General features: G+C 41.7%; 30 non-coding genes across 30 annotated transcripts; all 30 read right to left on the bottom strand.

Annotated features, from left to right (window-relative positions):
* Nucleotides 1-84: 84 nt before the first annotated feature.
* LOC124136866 lies at nt 85-204 on the bottom strand. Its single transcript, XR_006861440.2, has one exon. It is a non-coding gene; the product is annotated as a U5 spliceosomal RNA (small nuclear RNA).
* Nucleotides 205-714: 510 nt separating this feature from the next.
* LOC124136857 lies at nt 715-835 on the bottom strand. Its single transcript, XR_006861431.1, has one exon. It is a non-coding gene; the product is annotated as a U5 spliceosomal RNA (small nuclear RNA).
* A 511-nt stretch (nt 836-1,346) lies between these two features.
* On the bottom strand, nt 1,347-1,466 carry LOC125371918. The gene has a single exon (XR_007217898.1). It is a non-coding gene; the product is annotated as a U5 spliceosomal RNA (small nuclear RNA).
* A 511-nt stretch (nt 1,467-1,977) lies between these two features.
* Nucleotides 1,978-2,097, bottom strand: LOC125371917. The gene has a single exon (XR_007217897.1). It is a non-coding gene; the product is annotated as a U5 spliceosomal RNA (small nuclear RNA).
* A 511-nt stretch (nt 2,098-2,608) lies between these two features.
* On the bottom strand, nt 2,609-2,728 carry LOC125371916. The gene has a single exon (XR_007217896.1). It is a non-coding gene; the product is annotated as a U5 spliceosomal RNA (small nuclear RNA).
* A 510-nt stretch (nt 2,729-3,238) lies between these two features.
* Nucleotides 3,239-3,359, bottom strand: LOC124136861. The gene has a single exon (XR_006861435.1). It is a non-coding gene; the product is annotated as a U5 spliceosomal RNA (small nuclear RNA).
* A 511-nt stretch (nt 3,360-3,870) lies between these two features.
* Nucleotides 3,871-3,990, bottom strand: LOC125371915. Its single transcript, XR_007217895.1, has one exon. It is a non-coding gene; the product is annotated as a U5 spliceosomal RNA (small nuclear RNA).
* Nucleotides 3,991-4,501: 511 nt separating this feature from the next.
* Nucleotides 4,502-4,621, bottom strand: LOC125371914. Its single transcript, XR_007217894.1, has one exon. It is a non-coding gene; the product is annotated as a U5 spliceosomal RNA (small nuclear RNA).
* A 510-nt stretch (nt 4,622-5,131) lies between these two features.
* Nucleotides 5,132-5,252, bottom strand: LOC125371891. Its single transcript, XR_007217871.1, has one exon. It is a non-coding gene; the product is annotated as a U5 spliceosomal RNA (small nuclear RNA).
* A 511-nt stretch (nt 5,253-5,763) lies between these two features.
* Nucleotides 5,764-5,883, bottom strand: LOC125371913. The gene has a single exon (XR_007217893.1). It is a non-coding gene; the product is annotated as a U5 spliceosomal RNA (small nuclear RNA).
* A 511-nt stretch (nt 5,884-6,394) lies between these two features.
* LOC125371912 lies at nt 6,395-6,514 on the bottom strand. Its single transcript, XR_007217892.1, has one exon. It is a non-coding gene; the product is annotated as a U5 spliceosomal RNA (small nuclear RNA).
* A 511-nt stretch (nt 6,515-7,025) lies between these two features.
* On the bottom strand, nt 7,026-7,145 carry LOC125371911. The gene has a single exon (XR_007217891.1). It is a non-coding gene; the product is annotated as a U5 spliceosomal RNA (small nuclear RNA).
* A 511-nt stretch (nt 7,146-7,656) lies between these two features.
* LOC125371906 lies at nt 7,657-7,776 on the bottom strand. Its single transcript, XR_007217886.1, has one exon. It is a non-coding gene; the product is annotated as a U5 spliceosomal RNA (small nuclear RNA).
* A 511-nt stretch (nt 7,777-8,287) lies between these two features.
* LOC125371895 lies at nt 8,288-8,407 on the bottom strand. Its single transcript, XR_007217875.1, has one exon. It is a non-coding gene; the product is annotated as a U5 spliceosomal RNA (small nuclear RNA).
* Nucleotides 8,408-8,917: 510 nt separating this feature from the next.
* On the bottom strand, nt 8,918-9,038 carry LOC125371866. Its single transcript, XR_007217848.1, has one exon. It is a non-coding gene; the product is annotated as a U5 spliceosomal RNA (small nuclear RNA).
* Nucleotides 9,039-9,548: 510 nt separating this feature from the next.
* Nucleotides 9,549-9,669, bottom strand: LOC125371881. Its single transcript, XR_007217861.1, has one exon. It is a non-coding gene; the product is annotated as a U5 spliceosomal RNA (small nuclear RNA).
* Nucleotides 9,670-10,180: 511 nt separating this feature from the next.
* Nucleotides 10,181-10,300, bottom strand: LOC125371884. Its single transcript, XR_007217864.1, has one exon. It is a non-coding gene; the product is annotated as a U5 spliceosomal RNA (small nuclear RNA).
* Nucleotides 10,301-10,811: 511 nt separating this feature from the next.
* LOC125371874 lies at nt 10,812-10,931 on the bottom strand. Its single transcript, XR_007217855.1, has one exon. It is a non-coding gene; the product is annotated as a U5 spliceosomal RNA (small nuclear RNA).
* A 511-nt stretch (nt 10,932-11,442) lies between these two features.
* On the bottom strand, nt 11,443-11,562 carry LOC125371867. The gene has a single exon (XR_007217849.1). It is a non-coding gene; the product is annotated as a U5 spliceosomal RNA (small nuclear RNA).
* Nucleotides 11,563-12,073: 511 nt separating this feature from the next.
* Nucleotides 12,074-12,193, bottom strand: LOC125371862. Its single transcript, XR_007217844.1, has one exon. It is a non-coding gene; the product is annotated as a U5 spliceosomal RNA (small nuclear RNA).
* Nucleotides 12,194-12,703: 510 nt separating this feature from the next.
* Nucleotides 12,704-12,824, bottom strand: LOC125371865. The gene has a single exon (XR_007217847.1). It is a non-coding gene; the product is annotated as a U5 spliceosomal RNA (small nuclear RNA).
* A 511-nt stretch (nt 12,825-13,335) lies between these two features.
* LOC125371851 lies at nt 13,336-13,455 on the bottom strand. Its single transcript, XR_007217833.1, has one exon. It is a non-coding gene; the product is annotated as a U5 spliceosomal RNA (small nuclear RNA).
* A 511-nt stretch (nt 13,456-13,966) lies between these two features.
* On the bottom strand, nt 13,967-14,086 carry LOC125371840. Its single transcript, XR_007217822.1, has one exon. It is a non-coding gene; the product is annotated as a U5 spliceosomal RNA (small nuclear RNA).
* A 510-nt stretch (nt 14,087-14,596) lies between these two features.
* Nucleotides 14,597-14,717, bottom strand: LOC125371864. Its single transcript, XR_007217846.1, has one exon. It is a non-coding gene; the product is annotated as a U5 spliceosomal RNA (small nuclear RNA).
* Nucleotides 14,718-15,227: 510 nt separating this feature from the next.
* LOC125371863 lies at nt 15,228-15,348 on the bottom strand. Its single transcript, XR_007217845.1, has one exon. It is a non-coding gene; the product is annotated as a U5 spliceosomal RNA (small nuclear RNA).
* Nucleotides 15,349-15,861: 513 nt separating this feature from the next.
* LOC125371887 lies at nt 15,862-15,981 on the bottom strand. Its single transcript, XR_007217867.1, has one exon. It is a non-coding gene; the product is annotated as a U5 spliceosomal RNA (small nuclear RNA).
* A 510-nt stretch (nt 15,982-16,491) lies between these two features.
* LOC125371829 lies at nt 16,492-16,611 on the bottom strand. Its single transcript, XR_007217811.1, has one exon. It is a non-coding gene; the product is annotated as a U5 spliceosomal RNA (small nuclear RNA).
* Nucleotides 16,612-17,122: 511 nt separating this feature from the next.
* LOC125371818 lies at nt 17,123-17,242 on the bottom strand. Its single transcript, XR_007217800.1, has one exon. It is a non-coding gene; the product is annotated as a U5 spliceosomal RNA (small nuclear RNA).
* Nucleotides 17,243-17,752: 510 nt separating this feature from the next.
* On the bottom strand, nt 17,753-17,873 carry LOC125371861. The gene has a single exon (XR_007217843.1). It is a non-coding gene; the product is annotated as a U5 spliceosomal RNA (small nuclear RNA).
* Nucleotides 17,874-18,383: 510 nt separating this feature from the next.
* LOC125371860 lies at nt 18,384-18,504 on the bottom strand. Its single transcript, XR_007217842.1, has one exon. It is a non-coding gene; the product is annotated as a U5 spliceosomal RNA (small nuclear RNA).
* Between the last annotated feature and the right edge of the window lie 491 nt (nt 18,505-18,995).

Here is an 18,995-nt window from a genome sequence, read left to right as displayed (position 1 = left end):
AGAGGAGAGAAGACGGAAGCGAGTAGTGGTTACCTACCTTTGATGCAGTTGCTTGGAGTTCTATTTTTATTATTTGGAATGTTGACCCTGGCAATGCAGGGCGTCATAAATTAGTCTATAGACTCATTGTGATGTTCCTCTCCACGGAAATCTTTAGTAAAAGGCGAAAGATTTATCCGAATGGATGAAGAGAAACCAGAGTTAATGTAACAGGTACCTGTCTGCACCCCAGTCACCTTATCATTTCAGCACGTGCAGGTGCGAAGACATGACTCGTGTCATTTAAATCATCTGTTCAATATTAGCTTTTCATGTGACATAAAACGGTGATAAAACAATTGTAAAAATGATTTGGTAAACATCTTCAACTTGGAGATCGCTTGATGCAAGCATGGCGTGTCAAAATAATGTCGGCTTTGATCAATCCAGTGTGTGTGGCAGCCATTTTGAACGTGGACTAATCGTGTTACTTAGCCTATCATTGTGAGAGACGCTCACGTCAATGCACCCCTCAAGATACAAATCCAACAAGCGATTCTCGTGCGCACCCATAATAAAGGAAAGGTCAATGAGGGGATGGTGGCTTCAGCTTGTAAACAACGCTGTACATTTGCAATATCCCCACATTAAAAGAGGAGAGAAGACGGAAGCGAGTAGTGGTTACCTACCTTTGATGCAGTTGCTTGGAGTTCTATTTTTATTATTTGGAATGTTGACCCTGGCAATGCAGGGCGTAATAAATTAGTCTATAGACTCATTGTGATGTTCCTCTCCACGGAAATCTTTAGTAAAAGGCGAAAGATTTATCCGAATGGATGAAGAGAAACCAGAGTTAATGTAACAGGTACCTGTCTGCACCCCAGTCACCTTATCATTTCAGCACGTGCAGGTGCGAAGACATGACTCGTGTCATTTAAATCATCTGTTCAATATTAGCTTTTCATGTGACATAAAACGGTGATAAAACAATTGTCAAAATGATTTGGTAAACATCTTCAACTTGGAGATCGCTTGATGCAAGCATGGCGTGTCAAAATAATGTCGGCTTTGATCAATCCAGTGCGTGTGGCAGCCATTTTGAACGTGGACTAATCGTGTTACTTAGCCTATCATTGTGAGAGACGCTCACGTCAATGCACCCCTCAAGATACAAATCCAACAAGCGATTCTCGTGCGCACCCATAATAAAGTAAAGGTCAATGAGGGGATGGTGGCTTCAGCTTGTAAACAACGCTGTACATTTGCAATATCCCCACATTAAAAGAGGAGAGAAGACGGAAGCGAGTAGTGGTTACCTACCTTTGATGCAGTTGCTTGGAGTTCTATTTTTATTATTTGGAATGTTGACCCTGGCAATGCAGGGCGTCATAAATTAGTCTATAGACTCATTGTGATGTTCCTCTCCACGGAAATCTTTAGTAAAAGGCGAAAGATTTATCCGAATGGATGAAGAGAAACCAGAGTTAATGTAACAGGTACCTGTCTGCACCCCAGTCACCTTATCATTTCAGCACGTGCAGGTGCGAAGACATGACTCGTGTCATTTAAATCATCTGTTCAATATTAGCTTTTCATGTGACATAAAACGGTGATAAAACAATTGTAAAAATGATTTGGTAAACATCTTCAACTTGGAGATCGCTTGATGCAAGCATGGCGTGTCAAAATAATGTCGGCTTTGATCAATCCAGTGTGTGTGGCAGCCATTTTGAACGTGGACTAATCGTGTTACTTAGCCTATCATTGTGAGAGACGCTCACGTCAATGCACCCCTCAAGATACAAATCCAACAAGCGATTCTCGTGCGCACCCATAATAAAGGAAAGGTCAATGAGGGGATGGTGGCTTCAGCTTGTAAACAACGCTGTACATTTGCAATATCCCCACATTAAAAGAGGAGAGAAGACGGAAGCGAGTAGTGGTTACCTACCTTTGATGCAGTTGCTTGGAGTTCTATTTTTATTATTTGGAATGTTGACCCTGGCAATGCAGGGCGTCATAAATTAGTCTATAGACTCATTGTGATGTTCCTCTCCACGGAAATCTTTAGTAAAAGGCGAAAGATTTATCCGAATGGATGAAGAGAAACCAGAGTTAATGTAACAGGTACCTGTCTGCACCCCAGTCACCTTATCATTTCAGCACGTGCAGGTGCGAAGACATGACTCGTGTCATTTAAATCATCTGTTCAATATTAGCTTTTCATGTGACATAAAACGGTGATAAAACAATTGTAAAAATGATTTGGTAAACATCTTCAACTTGGAGATCGCTTGATGCAAGCATGGCGTGTCAAAATAATGTCGGCTTTGATCAATCCAGTGTGTGTGGCAGCCATTTTGAACGTGGACTAATCGTGTTACTTAGCCTATCATTGTGAGAGACGCTCACGTCAATGCACCCCTCAAGATACAAATCCAACAAGCGATTCTCGTGCGCACCCATAATAAAGGAAAGGTCAATGAGGGGATGGTGGCTTCAGCTTGTAAACAACGCTGTACATTTGCAATATCCCCACATTAAAAGAGGAGAGAAGACGGAAGCGAGTAGTGGTTACCTACCTTTGATGCAGTTGCTTGGAGTTCTATTTTGATTATTTGGAATGTTGACCCTGGCAATGCAGGGCGTCATAAATTAGTCTATAGACTCATTGTGATGTTCCTCTCCACGGAAATCTTTAGTAAAAGGCGAAAGATTTATCCGAATGGATGAAGAGAAACCAGAGTTAATGTAACAGGTACCTGTCTGCACCCCAGTCACCTTATCATTTCAGCACGTGCAGGTGCGAAGACATGACTCGTGTCATTTAAATCATCTGTTCAATATTAGCTTTTCATGTGACATAAAACGGTGATAAAACAATTGTAAAAATGATTTGGTAAACATCTTCAACTTGGAGATCGCTTGATGCAAGCATGGCGTGTCAAAATAATGTCGGCTTTGATCAATCCAGTGTGTGTGGCAGCCATTTTGAACGTGGACTAATCGTGTTACTTAGCCTATCATTGTGAGAGACGCTCACGTCAATGCACCCCTCAAGATACAAATCCAACAAGCGATTCTCGTGCGCACCCATAATAAAGGAAAGGTCAATGAGGGGATGGTGGCTTCAGCTTGTAAACAACGCTGTACATTTGCAATATCCCCACATTAAAAGAGGAGAGAAGACGGAAGCGAGTAGTGGTTACCTACCTTTGATGCAGTTGCTTGGAGTTCTATTTTGATTATTTGGAATGTTGACCCTGGCAATGCAGGGCGTAATAAATTAGTCTATAGACTCATTGTGATGTTCCTCTCCACGGAAATCTTTAGTAAAAGGCGAAAGATTTATCCGAATGGATGAAGAGAAACCAGAGTTAATGTAACAGGTACCTGTCTGCACCCCAGTCACCTTATCATTTCAGCACGTGCAGGTGCGAAGACATGACTCGTGTCATTTAAATCATCTGTTCAATATTAGCTTTTCATGTGACATAAAACGGTGATAAAACAATTGTAAAAATGATTTGGTAAACATCTTCAACTTGGAGATCGCTTGATGCAAGCATGGCGTGTCAAAATAATGTCGGCTTTGATCAATCCAGTGTGTGTGGCAGCCATTTTGAACGTGGACTAATCGTGTTACTTAGCCTATCATTGTGAGAGACGCTCACGTCAATGCACCCCTCAAGATACAAATCCAACAAGCGATTCTCGTGCGCACCCATAATAAAGGAAAGGTCAATGAGGGGATGGTGGCTTCAGCTTGTAAACAACGCTGTACATTTGCAATATCCCCACATTAAAAGAGGAGAGAAGACGGAAGCGAGTAGTGGTTACCTACCTTTGATGCAGTTGCTTGGAGTTCTATTTTGATTATTTGGAATGTTGACCCTGGCAATGCAGGGCGTCATAAATTAGTCTATAGACTCATTGTGATGTTCCTCTCCACGGAAATCTTTAGTAAAAGGCGAAAGATTTATCCGAATGGATGAAGAGAAACCAGAGTTAATGTAACAGGTACCTGTCTGCACCCCAGTCACCTTATCATTTCAGCACGTGCAGGTGCGAAGACATGACTCGTGTCATTTAAATCATCTGTTCAATATTAGCTTTTCATGTGACATAAAACGGTGATAAAACAATTGTAAAAATGATTTGGTAAACATCTTCAACTTGGAGATCGCTTGATGCAAGCATGGCGTGTCAAAATAATGTCGGCTTTGATCAATCCAGTGTGTGTGGCAGCCATTTTGAACGTGGACTAATCGTGTTACTTAGCCTATCATTGTGAGAGACGCTCACGTCAATGCACCCCTCAAGATACAAATCCAACAAGCGATTCTCGTGCGCACCCATAATAAAGGAAAGGTCAATGAGGGGATGGTGGCTTCAGCTTGTAAACAACGCTGTACATTTGCAATATCCCCACATTAAAAGAGGAGAGAAGACGGAAGCGAGTAGTGGTTACCTACCTTTGATGCAGTTGCTTGGAGTTCTATTTTGATTATTTGGAATGTTGACCCTGGCAATGCAGGGCGTCATAAATTAGTCTATAGACTCATTGTGATGTTCCTCTCCACGGAAATCTTTAGTAAAAGGCGAAAGATTTATCCGAATGGATGAAGAGAAACCAGAGTTAATGTAACAGGTACCTGTCTGCACCCCAGTCACCTTATCATTTCAGCACGTGCAGGTGCGAAGACATGACTCGTGTCATTTAAATCATCTGTTCAATATTAGCTTTTCATGTGACATAAAACGGTGATAAAACAATTGTAAAAATGATTTGGTAAACATCTTCAACTTGGAGATCGCTTGATGCAAGCATGGCGTGTCAAAATAATGTCGGCTTTGATCAATCCAGTGTGTGTGGCAGCCATTTTGAACGTGGACTAATCGTGTTACTTAGCCTATCATTGTGAGAGACGCTCACGTCAATGCACCCCTCAAGATACAAATCCAACAAGCGATTCTCGTGCGCACCCATAATAAAGGAAAGGTCAATGAGGGGATGGTGGCTTCAGCTTGTAAACAACGCTGTACATTTGCAATATCCCCACATTAAAAGAGGAGAGAAGACGGAAGCGAGTAGTGGTTACCTACCTTTGATGCAGTTGCTTGGAGTTCTATTTTTATTATTTGGAATGTTGACCCTGGCAATGCAGGGCGTAATAAATTAGTCTATAGACTCATTGTGATGTTCCTCTCCAGGGAAATCTTTAGTAAAAGGCGAAAGATTTATCCGAATGGATGAAGAGAAACCAGAGTTAATGTAACAGGTACCTGTCTGCACCCCAGTCACCTTATCATTTCAGCACGTGCAGGTGCGAAGACATGACTCGTGTCATTTAAATCATCTGTTCAATATTAGCTTTTCATGTGACATAAAACGGTGATAAAACAATTGTAAAAATGATTTGGTAAACATCTTCAACTTGGAGATCGCTTGATGCAAGCATGGCGTGTCAAAATAATGTCGGCTTTGATCAATCCAGTGTGTGTGGCAGCCATTTTGAACGTGGACTAATCGTGTTACTTAGCCTATCATTGTGAGAGACGCTCACGTCAATGCACCCCTCAAGATACAAATCCAACAAGCGATTCTCGTGCGCACCCATAATAAAGGAAAGGTCAATGAGGGGATGGTGGCTTCAGCTTGTAAACAACGCTGTACATTTGCAATATCCCCACATTAAAAGAGGAGAGAAGACGGAAGCGAGTAGTGGTTACCTACCTTTGATGCAGTTGCTTGGAGTTCTATTTTTATTATTTGGAATGTTGACCCTGGCAATGCAGGGCGTCATAAATTAGTCTATAGACTCATTGTGATGTTCCTCTCCACGGAAATCTTTAGTAAAAGGCGAAAGATTTATCCGAATGGATGAAGAGAAACCAGAGTTAATGTAACAGGTACCTGTCTGCACCCCAGGCACCTTATCATTTCAGCACGTGCAGGTGCGAAGACATGACTCGTGTCATTTAAATCATCTGTTCAATATTAGCTTTTCATGTGACATAAAACGGTGATAAAACAATTGTAAAAATGATTTGGTAAACATCTTCAACTTGGAGATCGCTTGATGCAAGCATGGCGTGTCAAAATAATGTCGGCTTTGATCAATCCAGTGTGTGTGGCAGCCATTTTGAACGTGGACTAATCGTGTTACTTAGCCTATCATTGTGAGAGACGCTCACGTCAATGCACCCCTCAAGATACAAATCCAACAAGCGATTCTCGTGCGCACCCATAATAAAGGAAAGGTCAATGAGGGGATGGTGGCTTCAGCTTGTAAACAACGCTGTACATTTGCAATATCCCCACATTAAAAGAGGAGAGAAGACGGAAGCGAGTAGTGGTTACCTACCTTTGATGCAGTTGCTTGGAGTTCTATTTTTATTATTTGGAATGTTGACCCTGGCAATGCAGGGCGTCATAAATTAGTCTATAGACTCATTGTGATGTTCCTCTCCACGGAAATCTTTAGTAAAAGGCGAAAGATTTATCCGAATGGATGAAGAGAAACCAGAGTTAATGTAACAGGTACCTGTCTGCACCCCAGTCACCTTATCATTTCAGCACGTGCAGGTGCGAAGACATGACTCGTGTCATTTAAATCATCTGTTCAATATTAGCTTTTCATGTGACATAAAACGGTGATAAAACAATTGTAAAAATGATTTGGTAAACATCTTCAACTTGGAGATCGCTTGATGCAAGCATGGCGTGTCAAAATAATGTCGGCTTTGATCAATCCAGTGTGTGTGGCAGCCATTTTGAACGTGGACTAATCGTGTTACTTAGCCTATCATTGTGAGAGACGCTCACGTCAATGCACCCCTCAAGATACAAATCCAACAAGCGATTCTCGTGCGCACCCATAATAAAGGAAAGGTCAATGAGGGGATGGTGGCTTCAGCTTGTAAACAACGCTGTACATTTGCAATATCCCCACATTAAAAGAGGAGAGAAGACGGAAGCGAGTAGTGGTTACCTACCTTTGATGCAGTTGCTTGGAGTTCTATTTTTATTATTTGGAATGTTGACCCTGGCAATGCAGGGCGTCATAAATTAGTCTATAGACTCATTGTGATGTTCCTCTCCACGGAAATCTTTAGTAAAAGGCGAAAGATTTATCCGAATGGATGAAGAGAAACCAGAGTTAATGTAACAGGTACCTGTCTGCACCCCAGTCACCTTATCATTTCAGCACGTGCAGGTGCGAAGACATGACTCGTGTCATTTAAATCATCTGTTCAATATTAGCTTTTCATGTGACATAAAACGGTGATAAAACAATTGTAAAAATGATTTGGTAAACATCTTCAACTTGGAGATCGCTTGATGCAAGCATGGCGTGTCAAAATAATGTCGGCTTTGATCAATCCAGTGTGTGTGGCAGCCATTTTGAACGTGGACTAATCGTGTTACTTAGCCTATCATTGTGAGAGACGCTCACGTCAATGCACCCCTCAAGATACAAATCCAACAAGCGATTCTCGTGCGCACCCATAATAAAGGAAAGGTCAATGAGGGGATGGTGGCTTCAGCTTGTAAACAACGCTGTACATTTGCAATATCCCCACATTAAAAGAGGAGAGAAGACGGAAGCGAGTAGTGGTTACCTACCTTTGATGCAGTTGCTTGGAGTTCTATTTTTATTATTTGGAATGTTGACCCTGGCAATGCAGGGCGTCATAAATTAGTCTATAGACTCATTGTGATGTTCCTCTCCACGGAAATCTTTAGTAAAAGGCGAAAGATTTATCCGAATGGATGAAGAGAAACCAGAGTTAATGTAACAGGTACCTGTCTGCACCCCAGTCACCTTATCATTTCAGCACGTGCAGGTGCGAAGACATGACTCGTGTCATTTAAATCATCTGTTCAATATTAGCTTTTCATGTGACATAAAACGGTGATAAAACAATTGTAAAAATGATTTGGTAAACATCTTCAACTTGGAGATCGCTTGATGCAAGCATGGCGTGTCAAAATAATGTCGGCTTTGATCAATCCAGTGTGTGTGGCAGCCATTTTGAACGTGGACTAATCGTGTTACTTAGCCTATCATTGTGAGAGACGCTCACGTCAATGCACCCCTCAAGATACAAATCCAACAAGCGATTCTCGTGCGCACCCATAATAAAGGAAAGGTCAATGAGGGGATGGTGGCTTCAGCTTGTAAACAACGCTGTACATTTGCAATATCCCCACATTAAAAGAGGAGAGAAGACGGAAGCGAGTAGTGGTTACCTACCTTTGATGCAGTTGCTTGGAGTTCTATTTTTATTATTTGGAATGTTGACCCTGGCAATGCAGGGCGTCATAAATTAGTCTATAGACTCATTGTGATGTTCCTCTCCACGGAAATCTTTAGTAAAAGGCGAAAGATTTATCCGAATGGATGAAGAGAAACCAGAGTTAATGTAACAGGTACCTGTCTGCACCCCAGTCACCTTATCATTTCAGCACGTGCAGGTGCGAAGACATGACTCGTGTCATTTAAATCATCTGTTCAATATTAGCTTTTCATGTGACATAAAACGGTGATAAAACAATTGTAAAAATGATTTGGTAAACATCTTCAACTTGGAGATCGCTTGATGCAAGCATGGCGTGTCAAAATAATGTCGGCTTTGATCAATCCAGTGTGTGTGGCAGCCATTTTGAACGTGGACTAATCGTGTTACTTAGCCTATCATTGTGAGAGACGCTCACGTCAATGCACCCCTCAAGATACAAATCCAACAAGCGATTCTCGTGCGCACCCATAATAAAGGAAAGGTCAATGAGGGGATGGTGGCTTCAGCTTGTAAACAACGCTGTACATTTGCAATATCCCCACATTAAAAGAGGAGAGAAGACGGAAGCGAGTAGTGGTTACCTACCTTTGATGCAGTTGCTTGGAGTTCTATTTTTATTATTTGGAATGTTGACCCTGGCAATGCAGGGCGTAATAAATTAGTCTATAGACTCATTGTGATGTTCCTCTCCACGGAAATCTTTAGTAAAAGGCGAAAGATTTATCCGAATGGATGAAGAGAAACCAGAGTTAATGTAACAGGTACCTGTCTGCACCCCAGTCACCTTATCATTTCAGCACGTGCAGGTGCGAAGACATGACTCGTGTCATTTAAATCATCTGTTCAATATTAGCTTTTCATGTGACATAAAACGGTGATAAAACAATTGTAAAAATGATTTGGTAAACATCTTCAACTTGGAGATCGCTTGATGCAAGCATGGCGTGTCAAAATAATGTCGGCTTTGATCAATCCAGTGTGTGTGGCAGCCATTTTGAACGTGGACTAATCGTGTTACTTAGCCTATCATTGTGAGAGACGCTCACGTCAATGCACCCCTCAAGATACAAATCCAACAAGCGATTCTCGTGCGCACCCATAATAAAGGAAAGGTCAATGAGGGGATGGTGGCTTCAGCTTGTAAACAACGCTGTACATTTGCAATATCCCCACATTAAAAGAGGAGAGAAGACGGAAGCGAGTAGTGGTTACCTACCTTTGATGCAGTTGCTTGGAGTTCTATTTTTATTATTTGGAATGTTGACCCTGGCAATGCAGGGCGTAATAAATTAGTCTATAGACTCATTGTGATGTTCCTCTCCACGGAAACCTTTAGTAAAAGGCGAAAGATTTATCCGAATGGATGAAGAGAAACCAGAGTTAATGTAACAGGTACCTGTCTGCACCCCAGTCACCTTATCATTTCAGCACGTGCAGGTGCGAAGACATGACTCGTGTCATTTAAATCATCTGTTCAATATTAGCTTTTCATGTGACATAAAACGGTGATAAAACAATTGTCAAAATGATTTGGTAAACATCTTCAACTTGGAGATCGCTTGATGCAAGCATGGCGTGTCAAAATAATGTCGGCTTTGATCAATCCAGTGCGTGTGGCAGCCATTTTGAACGTGGACTAATCGTGTTACTTAGCCTATCATTGTGAGAGACGCTCACGTCAATGCACCCCTCAAGATACAAATCCAACAAGCGATTCTCGTGCGCACCCATAATAAAGGAAAGGTCAATGAGGGGATGGTGGCTTCAGCTTGTAAACAACGCTGTACATTTGCAATATCCCCACATTAAAAGAGGAGAGAAGACGGAAGCGAGTAGTGGTTACCTACCTTTGATGCAGTTGCTTGGAGTTCTATTTTTATTATTTGGAATGTTGACCCTGGCAATGCAGGGCGTCATAAATTAGTCTATAGACTCATTGTGATGTTCCTCTCCACGGAAATCTTTAGTAAAAGGCGAAAGATTTATCCGAATGGATGAAGAGAAACCAGAGTTAATGTAACAGGTACCTGTCTGCACCCCAGTCACCTTATCATTTCAGCACGTGCAGGTGCGAAGACATGACTCGTGTCATTTAAATCATCTGTTCAATATTAGCTTTTCATGTGACATAAAACGGTGATAAAACAATTGTAAAAATGATTTGGTAAACATCTTCAACTTGGAGATCGCTTGATGCAAGCATGGCGTGTCAAAATAATGTCGGCTTTGATCAATCCAGTGTGTGTGGCAGCCATTTTGAACGTGGACTAATCGTGTTACTTAGCCTATCATTGTGAGAGACGCTCACGTCAATGCACCCCTCAAGATACAAATCCAACAAGCGATTCTCGTGCGCACCCATAATAAAGGAAAGGTCAATGAGGGGATGGTGGCTTCAGCTTGTAAACAACGCTGTACATTTGCAATATCCCCACATTAAAAGAGGAGAGAAGACGGAAGCGAGTAGTGGTTACCTACCTTTGATGCAGTTGCTTGAAGTTCTATTTTTATTATTTGGAATGTTGACCCTGGCAATGCAGGGCGTCATAAATTAGTCTATAGACTCATTGTGATGTTCCTCTCCACGGAAATCTTTAGTAAAAGGCGAAAGATTTATCCGAATGGATGAAGAGAAACCAGAGTTAATGTAACAGGTACCTGTCTGCACCCCAGTCACCTTATCATTTCAGCACGTGCAGGTGCGAAGACATGACTCGTGTCATTTAAATCATCTGTTCAATATTAGCTTTTCATGTGACATAAAACGGTGATAAAACAATTGTAAAAATGATTTGGTAAACATCTTCAACTTGGAGATCGCTTGATGCAAGCATGGCGTGTCAAAATAATGTCGGCTTTGATCAATCCAGTGTGTGTGGCAGCCATTTTGAACGTGGACTAATCGTGTTACTTAGCCTATCATTGTGAGAGACGCTCACGTCAATGCACCCCTCAAGATACAAATCCAACAAGCGATTCTCGTGCGCACCCATAATAAAGGAAAGGTCAATGAGGGGATGGTGGCTTCAGCTTGTAAACAACGCTGTACATTTGCAATATCCCCACATTAAAAGAGGAGAGAAGACGGAAGCGAGTAGTGGTTACCTACCTTTGATGCAGTTGCTTGAAGTTCTATTTTTATTATTTGGAATGTTGACCCTGGCAATGCAGGGCGTCATAAATTAGTCTATAGACTCATTGTGATGTTCCTCTCCACGGAAATCTTTAGTAAAAGGCGAAAGATTTATCCGAATGGATGAAGAGAAACCAGAGTTAATGTAACAGGTACCTGTCTGCACCCCAGTCACCTTATCATTTCAGCACGTGCAGGTGCGAAGACATGACTCGTGTCATTTAAATCATCTGTTCAATATTAGCTTTTCATGTGACATAAAACGGTGATAAAACAATTGTAAAAATGATTTGGTAAACATCTTCAACTTGGAGATCGCTTGATGCAAGCATGGCGTGTCAAAATAATGTCGGCTTTGATCAATCCAGTGTGTGTGGCAGCCATTTTGAACGTGGACTAATCGTGTTACTTAGCCTATCATTGTGAGAGACGCTCACGTCAATGCACCCCTCAAGATACAAATCCAACAAGCGATTCTCGTGCGCACCCATAATAAAGGAAAGGTCAATGAGGGGATGGTGGCTTCAGCTTGTAAACAACGCTGTACATTTGCAATATCCCCACATTAAAAGAGGAGAGAAGACGGAAGCGAGTAGTGGTTACCTACCTTTGATGCAGTTGCTTGGAGTTCTATTTTTATTATTTGGAATGTTGACCCTGGCAATGCAGGGCGTCATAAATTAGTCTATAGACTCATTGTGATGTTCCTCTCCACGGAAATCTTTAGTAAAAGGCGAAAGATTTATCCGAATGGATGAAGAGAAACCAGAGTTAATGTAACAGGTACCTGTCTGCACCCCAGTCACCTTATCATTTCAGCACGTGCAGGTGCGAAGACATGACTCGTGTCATTTAAATCATCTGTTCAATATTAGCTTTTCATGTGACATAAAACGGTGATAAAACAATTGTAAAAATGATTTGGTAAACATCTTCAACTTGGAGATCGCTTGATGCAAGCATGGCGTGTCAAAATAATGTCGGCTTTGATCAATCCAGTGTGTGTGGCAGCCATTTTGAACGTGGACTAATCGTGTTACTTAGCCTATCATTGTGAGAGACGCTCACGTCAATGCACCCCTCAAGATACAAATCCAACAAGCGATTCTCGTGCGCACCCATAATAAAGGAAAGGTCAATGAGGGGATGGTGGCTTCAGCTTGTAAACAACGCTGTACATTTGCAATATCCCCACATTAAAAGAGGAGAGAAGACGGAAGCGAGTAGTGGTTACCTACCTTTGATGCAGTTGCTTGGAGTTCTATTTTTATTATTTGGAATGTTGACCCTGGCAATGCAGGGCGTAATAAATTAGTCTATAGACTCATTGTGATGTTCCTCTCCACGGAAATCTTTAGTAAAAGGCGAAAGATTTATCCGAATGGATGAAGAGAAACCAGAGTTAATGTAACAGGTACCTGTCTGCACCCCAGTCACCTTATCATTTCAGCACGTGCAGGTGCGAAGACATGACTCGTGTCATTTAAATCATCTGTTCAATATTAGCTTTTCATGTGACATAAAACGGTGATAAAACAATTGTAAAAATGATTTGGTAAACATCTTCAACTTGGAGATCGCTTGATGCAAGCATGGCGTGTCAAAATAATGTCGGCTTTGATCAATCCAGTGTGTGTGGCAGCCATTTTGAACGTGGACTAATCGTGTTACTTAGCCTATCATTGTGAGAGACGCTCACGTCAATGCACCCCTCAAGATACAAATCCAACAAGCGATTCTCGTGCGCACCCATAATAAAGGAAAGGTCAATGAGGGGATGGTGGCTTCAGCTTGTAAACAACGCTGTACATTTGCAATATCCCCACATTAAAAGAGGAGAGAAGACGGAAGCGAGTAGTGGTTACCTACCTTTGATGCAGTTGCTTGGAGTTCTATTTTTATTATTTGGAATGTTGACCCTGGCAATGCAGGGCGTCATAAATTAGTCTATAGACTCATTGTGATGTTCCTCTCCACGGAAATCTTTAGTAAAAGGCGAAAGATTTATCCGAATGGATGAAGAGAAACCAGAGTTAATGTAACAGGTACCTGTCTGCACCCCAGTCACCTTATCATTTCAGCACGTGCAGGTGCGAAGACATGACTCGTGTCATTTAAATCATCTGTTCAATATTAGCTTTTCATGTGACATAAAACGGTGATAAAACAATTGTAAAAATGATTTGGTAAACATCTTCAACTTGGAGATCGCTTGATGCAAGCATGGCGTGTCAAAATAATGTCGGCTTTGATCAATCCAGTGTGTGTGGCAGCCATTTTGAACGTGGACTAATCGTGTTACTTAGCCTATCATTGTGAGAGACGCTCACGTCAATGCACCCCTCAAGATACAAATCCAACAAGCGATTCTCGTGCGCACCCATAATAAAGGAAAGGTCAATGAGGGGATGGTGGCTTCAGCTTGTAAACAACGCTGTACATTTGCAATATCCCCACATTAAAAGAGGAGAGAAGACGGAAGCGAGTAGTGGTTACCTACCTTTGATGCAGTTGCTTGGAGTTCTATTTTTATTATTTGGAATGTTGACCCTGGCAATGCAGGGCGTCATAAATTAGTCTATAGACTCATTGTGATGTTCCTCTCCACGGAAATCTTTAGTAAAAGGCGAAAGATTTATCCGAATGGATGAAGAGAAACCAGAGTTAATGTAACAGGTACCTGTCTGCACCCCAGTCACCTTATCATTTCAGCACGTGCAGGTGCGAAGACATGACTCGTGTCATTTAAATCATCTGTTCAATATTAGCTTTTCATGTGACATAAAACGGTGATAAAACAATTGTAAAAATGATTTGGTAAACATCTTCAACTTGGAGATCGCTTGATGCAAGCATGGCGTGTCAAAATAATGTCGGCTTTGATCAATCCAGTGTGTGTGGCAGCCATTTTGAACGTGGACTAATCGTGTTACTTAGCCTATCATTGTGAGAGACGCTCACGTCAATGCACCCCTCAAGATACAAATCCAACAAGCGATTCTCGTGCGCACCCATAATAAAGGAAAGGTCAATGAGGGGATGGTGGCTTCAGCTTGTAAACAACGCTGTACATTTGCAATATCCCCACATTAAAAGAGGAGAGAAGACGGAAGCGAGTAGTGGTTACCTACCTTTGATGCAGTTGCTTGGAGTTCTATTTTGATTATTTGGAATGTTGACCCTGGCAATGCAGGGCGTAATAAATTAGTCTATAGACTCATTGTGATGTTCCTCTCCACGGAAATCTTTAGTAAAAGGCGAAAGATTTATCCGAATGGATGAAGAGAAACCAGAGTTAATGTAACAGGTACCTGTCTGCACCCCAGTCACCTTATCATTTCAGCACGTGCAGGTGCGAAGACATGACTCCTGTCATTTAAATCATCTGTTCAATATTAGCTTTTCATGTGACATAAAACGGTGATAAAACAATTGTAAAAATGATTTGGTAAACATCTTCAACTTGGAGATCGCTTGATGCAAGCATGGCGTGTCAAAATAATGTCGGCTTTGATCAATCCAGTGTGTGTGGCAGCCATTTTGAACGTGGACTAATCGTGTTACTTAGCCTATCATTGTGAGAGACGCTCACGTCAATGCACCCCTCAAGATACAAATCCAACAAGCGATTCTCGTGCGCACCCATAATAAAGGAAAGGTCAATGAGGGGATGGTGGCTTCAGCTTGTAAACAACGCTGTACATTTGCAATATCCCCACATTAAAAGAGGAGAGAAGACGGAAGCGAGTAGTGGTTACCTACCTTTGATGCAGTTTCTTGGAGTTCTATTTTTATTATTTGGAATGTTGACCCTGGCAATGCAGGGCGTAATAAATTAGTCTATAGACTCATTGTGATGTTCCTCTCCACGGAAATCTTTAGTAAAAGGCGAAAGATTTATCCGAATGGATGAAGAGAAACCAGAGTTAATGTAACAGGTACCTGTCTGCACCCCAGTCACCTTATCATTTCAGCACGTGCAGGTGCGAAGACATGACTCGTGTCATTTAAATCATCTGTTCAATATTAGCTTTTCATGTGACATAAAACGGTGATAAAACAATTGTAAAAATGATTTGGTAAACATCTTCAACTTGGAGATCGCTTGATGCAAGCATGGCGTGTCAAAATAATGTCGGCTATGATCAATCCAGTGTGTGTGGCAGCCATTTTGAACGTGGACTAATCGTGTTACTTAGCCTATCATTGTGAGAGACGCTCACGTCAATGCACCCCTCAAGATACAAATCCAAGAAGCGATTCTCGTGCGCACCCATAATAAAGCGAAAGGTCAATGAGGGGATGGTGGCTTCAGCTTGTAAACAACGCTGTACATTTGCAATATCCCCACATTAAAAGAGGAGAGAAGACGGAAGCGAGTAGTGGTTACCTACCTTTGATGCAGTTGCTTGGAGTTCTATTTTTTTTTATTTGGAATGTTGACCCTGGCAATGCAGGGCGTAATATATTAGTCTGTAGACTCATTGTGATGTTCCTCTCCACGGAAATCTTTAGTAAAAGGCGAAAGATTTATCCGAATGGATGAAGAGAAACCAGAGTTAATGTAACAGGTACCTGTCTGCACCCCAGTCACCTTATCATTTCAGCACGTGCAGGTGCGAAGACATGACCCGTGTCATTTAAATCATCTGTTCAATATTAGCTTTTCATGTGACATAAAACGGTGATAAAACAATTGTAAAAAGATTTGGTAAACATCTTCAACTTGGAGATCGCTTGATGCAAGCATGGCGTGTCAAAATAATGTCGGCTTTGATCAATCCAGTGTGTGTGGCAGCCATTTTGAACGTGGACTAATCGTGTTACTTAGCCTATCATTGTGAGAGACGCTCACGTCAATGCACCCCTCAAGATACAAATCCAACAAGCGATTCTCGTGCGCACCCATAATAAAGGAAAGGTCAATGAGGGGATGGTGGCTTCAGCTTGTAAACAACGCTGTACATTTGCAATATCCCCACATTAAAAGAGGAGAGAAGACGGAAGCGAGTAGTGGTTACCTACCTTTGATGCAGTTGCTTGGAGTTCTATTTTGATTATTTGGAATGTTGACCCTGGCAATGCAGGGCGTCATAAATTAGTCTATAGACTCATTGTGATGTTCCTCTCCACGGAAATCTTTAGTAAAAGGCGAAAGATTTATCCGAATGGATGAAGAGAAACCAGAGTTAATGTAACAGGTACCTGTCTGCACCCCAGTCACCTTATCATTTCAGCACGTGCAGGTGCGAAGACATGACTCGTGTCATTTAAATCATCTGTTCAATATTAGCTTTTCATGTGACATAAAACGGTGATAAAACAATTGTAAAAATGATTTGGTAAACATCTTCAACTTGGAGATCGCTTGATGCAAGCATGGCGTGTCAAAATAATGTCGGCTTTGATCAATCCAGTGTGTGTGGCAGCCATTTTGAACGTGGACTAATCGTGTTACTTAGCCTATCATTGTGAGAGACGCTCACGTCAATGCACCCCTCAAGATACAAATCCAACAAGCGATTCTCGTGCGCACCCATAATAAAGGAAAGGTCAATGAGGGGATGGTGGCTTCAGCTTGTAAACAACGCTGTACATTTGCAATATCCCCACATTAAAAGAGGAGAGAAGACGGAAGCGAGTAGTGGTTACCTACCTTTGATGCAGTTGCTTGGAGTTCTATTTTTATTATTTGGAATGTTGACCCTGGCAATGCAGGGCGTCATAAATTAGTCTATAGACTCATTGTGATGTTCCTCTCCACGGAAATCTTTAGTAAAAGGCGAAAGATTTATCCGAATGGATGAAGAGAAACCAGAGTTAATGTAACAGGTACCTGTCTGCACCCCAGTCACCTTATCATTTCAGCACGTGCAGGTGCGAAGACATGACTCGTGTCATTTAAATCATCTGTTCAATATTAGCTTTTCATGTGACATAAAACGGTGATAAAACAATTGTAAAAATGATTTGGTAAACATCTTCAACTTGGAGATCGCTTGATGCAAGCATGGCGTGTCAAAATAATGTCGGCTTTGATCAATCCAGTGTGTGTGGCAGCCATTTTGAACGTGGACTAATCGTGTTACTTAGCCTATCATTGTGAGAGACGCTCACGTCAATGCACCCCTCAAGATACAAATCCAACAAGCGATTCTCGTGCGCACCCATAATAAAGGAAAGGTCAATGAGGGGATGGTGGCTTCAGCTTGTAAACAACGCTGTACATTTGCAATATCCCCACATTAAAAGAGGAGAGAAGACGGAAGCGAGTAGTGGTTACCTACCTTTGATGCAGTTGCTTGGAGTTCTATTTTGATTATTTGGAATGTTGACCCTGGCAATGCAGGGCGTAATAAATTAGTCTATAGACTCATTGTGATGTTCCTCTCCACGGAAATCTTTAGTAAAAGGCGAAAGATTTATCCGAATGGATGAAGAGAAACCAGAGTTAATGTAACAGGTACCTGTCTGCACCCCAGTCACCTTATCATTTCAGCACGTGCAGGTGCGAAGACATGACTCCTGTCATTTAAATCATCTGTTCAATATTAGCTTTTCATGTGACATAAAACGGTGATAAAACAATTGTAAAAATGATTTGGTAAACATCTTCAACTTGGAGATCGCTTGATGCAAGCATGGCGTGTCAAAATAATGTCGGCTTTGATCAATCCAGTGTGTGTGGCAGCCATTTTGAACGTGGACTAATCGTGTTACTTAGCCTATCATTGTGAGAGACGCTCACGTCAATGCACCCCTCAAGATACAAATCCAACAAGCGATTCTCGTGCGCACCCATAATAAAGGAAAGGTCAATGAGGGGATGGTGGCTTCAGCTTGTAAACAACGCTGTACATTTGCAATATCCCCACATTAAAAGAGGAGAGAAGACGGAAGCGAGTAGTGGTTACCTACCTTTGATGCAGTTTCTTGGAGTTCTATTTTTATTATTTGGAATGTTGACCCTGGCAATGCAGGGCGTAATAAATTAGTCTATAGACTCATTGTGATGTTCCTCTCCACGGAAATCTTTAGTAAAAGGCGAAAGATTTATCCGAATGGATGAAGAGAAACCAGAGTTAATGTAACAGGTACCTGTCTGCACCCCAGTCACCTTATCATTTCAGCACGTGCAGGTGCGAAGACATGACTCGTGTCATTTAAATCATCTGTTCAATATTAGCTTTTCATGTGACATAAAACGGTGATAAAACAATTGTAAAAATGATTTGGTAAACATCTTCAACTTGGAGATCGCTTGATGCAAGCATGGCGTGTCAAAATAATGTCGGCTATGATCAATCCAGTGTGTGTGGCAGCCATTTTGAACGTGGACTAATCGTGTTACTTAGCCTATCATTGTGAGAGACGCTCACGTCAATGCACCCCTCAAGATACAAATCCAAGAAGCGATTCTCGTGCGCACCCATAATAAAGCGAAAGGTCAATGAGGGGATGGTGGCTTCAGCTTGTAAACAACGCTGTACATTTGCAATATCCCCACATTAAAAGAGGAGAGAAGACGGAAGCGAGTAGTGGTTACCTACCTTTGATGCAGTTGCTTGGAGTTCTA

The sequence above is a fragment of the Haliotis rufescens genome, unplaced genomic scaffold (genome assembly GCF_023055435.1).
Source record: "Haliotis rufescens isolate VD_foot unplaced genomic scaffold, xgHalRufe1.0.p SCAF_31, whole genome shotgun sequence".
NCBI lineage: Eukaryota > Metazoa > Mollusca > Gastropoda > Lepetellida > Haliotidae > Haliotis > Haliotis rufescens.
Note: the sequence above shows the minus strand (reverse complement) of the source record. Positions and strands in the feature narration are given on the sequence as shown.